Source organism: Diadema setosum, chromosome 13 (assembly GCF_964275005.1).
Source record: "Diadema setosum chromosome 13, eeDiaSeto1, whole genome shotgun sequence".
In the NCBI taxonomy this organism is placed as follows: domain Eukaryota; kingdom Metazoa; phylum Echinodermata; class Echinoidea; order Diadematoida; family Diadematidae; genus Diadema; species Diadema setosum.
Window position 1 is genome coordinate 37,182,588 of NC_092697.1, and position 6,176 is coordinate 37,188,763.

Sequence of the window (6,176 nt, forward strand, 5' to 3'; positions counted from 1 at the left end):
GAACACCACAAATCCATATACTACTATAGGTCTAATCAAGTGTTATCATGCCCACGTGATAGGATTGCTCCGAAAGATGTCTAAATGAATATTTCAGTTTAAGCAACAATACTTTGATTCAATTTAGTGCCCCTCGGAACATATGTCTTTAACGTAAAAACACGGATAGTCACAGTTATGACGATTCAAATAAAAACGACTGAGTACTGTATACTATCAACAACTTTCGCCTTTTATTTGCATCGGTGGACTGACATAATTTGTAAATAATTTTGATATCATCAACTTATGCCCACCCATTATCACAATTACTTTCAGTGCTCGCGATCATATTTGTAAGTCTTAGTTTAATTTTGTTGTTTATGTTCCAAGATTTGTTACGTGCATATACTTTATATTGTATTTGAAAAAAAAAATCTTTATCAGACGAGTGTAAGAAAAATGAAAAAATTGTGTCACTTAGGATTATGTCAACTTTTTCTTTTGTTGTTTTTTTTTTGATGATGGAAATAGATAAACTATTGAATTGAATTGAATTGAACTGAATTGAATTGAAAGAAGGGGGTACGGGAAAATGAATTGTAAAAAAAGCTATATAAAGTGCATGTATTACTGTGTCATGACATAAATTTCTATAATACATGACTAAAGGTATTGCCGATAATTGATGTAATTTTGAAGCATGTCATATAGAGACTGCATTCATGAGATTAAACTGAGTATCTAAGTCCGTGATTTCTAATAATTGGCCTTGCACTTCGTTGGGCGGATTACAACAATGGTTTCGGTTTCACTGTACAAAGAGTTTCAGGAAGTAGGAACAGACACCGGTTAATAATGTATAGAAAAAAAAATGGCGGGATTTAACAGTAATATGATCATACCATATCAAATACAGGCAAATGTGTATCACATCCGGTAGCATGTGTGTTTAATCTTACCAGCATTTTGTGTGCGCTGAGACATCTCACTCGCCTGCAAGTTGTCCTTTTGTCAAGGCCCTCTCGCTGTAATGGGCGAGTGAAGCGAGCCCAGCCGAGCGCGACCCCACTCTGCTGGGCTGTCTTCACCATACAGCGAGAGGGCCTTGACAAAAGGCTACCTGCAAGTAGGCCTACAAGAGAATGAACTGGGATGATTTTGAGTGTATTAGTGAGAAACATTTTCAAAATTTTAACTGAGAAACATATAACAGATTAGATGTATTGGAAATTTATGAATTATTCATGAAGTCTCTCACACATGTACTCGACGAGTGTGCGCCACAGTATAAGAAATGTAAAAGGGATCTAAGCTGTCCCTTTGTGGACAAAAAATTGTTCGATAGAAATTAGAGAAAGAAACAGAGCAAAAAATAAGTTAACAAAGTGTCTCTGTGAAGAAAATTTGAAACTTTACAAAAAGAAAGAAAGTGATTTAATGTGATTTAATGTGATATGCCCCTCCATATTCGAATCTGTGTAATGTCGTCAAAAGAACTTCTTGTACGTTATATTTGAAAAAAAAGATAGAAAAAAGATAATCATTGTTTTGTCAAAAATTACACCACAGGAAAGCAAGTATTTTTCTCTGCAATTCTGTTGTACTTCATTTCTGGCATAAAAGCTTGGCTGTAAAAAAAAAAGAATGTTTCCAATAATAATAATACAATGTGTGTAATAATAATAATAATAATAATAATAATAATAATAATAATAATAATTGTTTTGGATATAAACTCCAAATTTTATTGTCCGAAAATGGAAATTCTTTTTGCCCGATTGATCATGGGCCCGGCAGCCACTGAGCAGCGCCAGATCGACGTTGCTCTAACCTTTTCAACTGTTGAGCGGCAAACAAGGCAGCAGCAACTCCCATCTTTTAACGTCTTTTGGTATGATGCGGCCGGGGTTCGAACCCACGATCTCCCGATTGTGAGGCAGCCGCTCTACTTACTGAGCCAACACATCGGTGAGCTCATGCTTTTGAGTTCGGTCGCACAGGAAGAGTTAAAGTCCTGTAGAACGGATACGCTTTTGCTTAGCTCTTGTGAAATTCTTGATCACATGAATTTAATTTTGCTTAGACCAGGAATGAGGCTTTATAAAAATGCAAAAGTTGTCACCACTGTTCGTTGATATGAAGTATACAGATAAAAGTTGACGGGAAAATCCTCATATACTCATGTTCTCCAATGAAACAGACATATAAGTTAGAAATAACTCATGCAAACTTAATAACAACATAAGCGATACTATGGTTTACAAGCAGGTTTCCCAATGAATAGATGATGTAATTTTCGGTAAGATGGCGATTCATATTTCTTCTTTTTGAGAGATAACCAGAAGCAACTTTTGGTAGGTATAAAAAACATATAATTCTAAAAGAAATTACATGTTTACTTGATGAAAAAAAAAAACGGTTTTAAAATGACAGAGATATCCAAAATCTAAGTGAACTTATCTGAGTGAACGTGATCCGAATAATAGGTGGGTCCCACTTTTTATTAAAACTTTTTTTTTTATATCTTAGTCATTTCAAAACCGATTTCCATCAAATGAACAAATCTCTCTTGTATGCTGTATATCTAACATCTGAACATACGTTGTTTCTAGTTATCCTACAAAAAGTTCAAATCTAAATCCCCATCTCCACCAATATGATACAATCCTTCCAACCTAATAAACAAAACAATGTTTCTTTGAATGCATAGATGTAAAAGGAGCAACTTGTCAGACATCAGAAAAAATAGCTAAAATACATGAATAGGATACTAATTTACATAATATAGATTGGCAGAAAAGAGATGATTGCTAACTCTGGAACTAATTTCACTTCCTATATCCAGGTGTGTGTTTTTTCTTCCCATTGTGTGGTGACTTATTGTATGAAAATAGCAACACTGTATGCCTATATATTCTCCGTAAATGCATCATACTTTAATCTCTCCAAGTATAATTATATGACTTCATTGCTTGCATGTATGTACTGAAAATTGATATGTCAAGACTAGTATCGGGATTTCTTAATCACTCCTCTCATTCTCCCTTTCTTTAGAACCCTTCATTCAATGAGGATCATGTTGGACCCTCTTGATTCGTGTTATTGCATAATGTTATCCAGTCGATCGGTTGCCAAGCAGTCAAGGTTTGTGCTTATTCTTGACAATTGTTCTGTGTTGAAATTAAGATGTATTACAGATATATTTGTATAAATATGTATATGTATATATACAGATAGGGGGAGATAGAGCGAGAAAGAACACTGTTTTCCATCATTGTGATTATTTACTATTTTTGTTGCCATGGCAAAGTGCATTGTTTCTTTTTTTTATGACATCATCCGTGCATATACTTTATATTGTATTTGAAAAAAAAAATCTTTATCAGACAAGTGTAAGAAAAATGAAAAAATTGTGTCACTTGGGATTATGTCAACTTTTTCTTTTGATTTTGATGATGGAAATAGCTAAACTATTGAATTGAATTGAACTGAATTGAAAGAAGGGGGTACGGAAAAAATGAATTGTATAAAAAAGCTATATAAAGTGCATATATTACTGTGTCATGACATAAATTTCTATAATACAAGACTAAAGGTATTGCCGATAATTGATGTAATTTTGAAGCATGTCATACAGAGAATAAATCAAATCAAATACCTACAGCAGCATAGAGACAGTAAAGACCAGAATGGTTGGAGGCAGCTTGTACAAACTATCAATCTAAACGTCTAATAGCAGGGCCGGCGCAGTGTTATCAAAAGTGTGGGGGCCCACTTCCGGGTTTCATGAGCTAACAAGCAAAAAAAAAAAAAAGGTCTTCAGAGAAAACACATAACCTTACCGCCGCCATACTTCAAGATCTCTATCTATATTTAGTGCCACTTACGTACTTCCGGGTTGAAAAAAGTGTGGGGGCCCAAAGTGATGACACCTTATGTATTCCTTTGTATGGTGCACAAAAAGTGTAGGGGCCCGAGCCTCCACGGCCTCCACGGCTGCGCCGGCCCTGTATAGGCGAGAAGGCAAGAAGGTGATTAAAGCAAACTCGCCAAGGCTGTCTTCATTAGCCATGTGGAGCTACAACACATTACAGGGTGATGTTTGCTTGCGAGTGTTCGGAGGTGAGAAAAAAATACCCTCTAAAATCATAGCGAGAGTAAAACTTTTTTTCTTTTTTTCATGAGTTTCACCTCCAGGCGTATGACAACGTGGAGACTGAAAATCATAATTTCCATTCAAGAAGTTATTTTTCTTCTACAATTGCTTTCTTGCTAATAGCGAGGGTGGACGTGTCGAACCGTCCTATTCCTTTGTCGCGATGTAACATGGGGAAATACCCATGTATGACGATTGACACATTAGTGATAGTATCATTGGTAAATCATACCACGAGCGCCAAACGTACCGACGCATGATCAGTACTACCCATAGAGATGTATACTAATATCTCTATGGTACTACCTGACTTTGGCTTGCATATTATATGGCCTGTTAACAATGACTCGTCTACTGTGATCCTGAACAAGAATTTTACAGTGATTTCTAATGAGTCCATGGCGGTAGATTAAACAGCAAAACGAGTGTCTCTTGGTGACTTCATATTCATGGTTCATGAGACAAAGTGGTGAGTAGATTTGTTTTATGTATTTTGTGTTTTGTATTATTGGCAAATCATAAAACGAATGTCAAATATAACAGCTCATCAGTACTACCTGACTACTGGATGGCATGGCCTTTTTCAGAATAAGGCATGTATGTATAGCCGCAGGCTCGTCTACAATAACACTGACCAGGGTGTTCATGTATGGTGCTTTCTTCTTCTAGGTCATGGTTGTTGATTAAAAGAACAATGGTGACTTGATTATGGTTCATGAGACAAAGCGGTGAATAGAATTATTGTTTTGTGTAAAAGCGTGGAAAGCTGATTTTTTTTTTTGTTCTGAAATCTAGGATATTTACAATCTGTGTGTGTGTGTGTGTGTGTGTGTGTGTGTGTGTGTGTGTCGGTTGGTGAGGACGTTGGAAACATATCAGTGATTTCTTTATTGTGAAATTATTTTATCAAACCTGATTTACAGAATGGCGCGCTATTGGGGTGATGTATGCCATGTAAGATGAACAGAGTCAATTTACTCGGTAACTGCATTCATGAGATTAGGCTGAATATGTAAGTCCGTGATTTCTAATAATTGGCCTTGCACTCCGTTGGGCGGAGTACAACAGTGGTTTCGGTTTTACTGTACAAAGAGTTTGAGAAAGTAGGAACAGACACCGGTTAATAATGTATGGAAAAAAATGGCGGGACGTTAACAGTATGATCATACCATATCAAATACAGGCAAATGTGTATCACATCCGGTAGCATGTGTGTTTAATCTTTAATACAAGAATTTTTGTGTGCACTGAGACATCTCACTCGCCTGCAAGTTAGCCTTTTGTCAAGGCCCTCTCGCTGTAATGGGCTAGTGAAGCGAGCCCAGCCGAGCGTGACCCCACTCTGCTGGGCTCTCTTCACCATACAGCGAGAGGGCCTTGACAAAAGGCTACCTGCAAGTAGACCTACAAGAGAATGAACTGGAATGATTTTGAGTGCATTAGCGAGAAACATTTTCGAAATTTTAACTCAGAAACATATAACAGATTAGATGTGTTGGAAATTAGATGTGTTGGAATTATTTATGAAGTCTCTTGCAGTTGTACTCGACGAGTGTGCGCCACAGCATAAGAAATGTAAAAGGAATCCTGTCCCTTGGTGGACAAAAGATTGTTCGATAAAGATTAAAGAAAGAAACAGAGCAAAAAAAATAAGTTAAGAACGTGTCTTTGTGAATAAAATTTGAAATTTTACAGGCAAGGAAAGCAGAAGCCCAAAGAACCATAAGATTAAGCAAAACAAAGATATTGGCAGGCCTGCTGTGCAAAATTAGATAGATTTACCCCAACCTCGCAAATCTGGCGTTTTGTTTAAAGACTAAACGGTTTATCAGTGAAAACACCTAATAAGCTCCCTGTTGTGATCATAATGCAGATTTATGATAAAAGATGAAGAAAAGGCAGATGAATTTTCAAAAAGTTTTATTTCCAAAGGGAGAAATAATACTCGTAATAGAACGGATAGAGAAATTGATGAAGAAATTAACAGCCTCCCTTTTAGGGAAACAGATCATATGATGCTGTCAATCAATGAAAATTT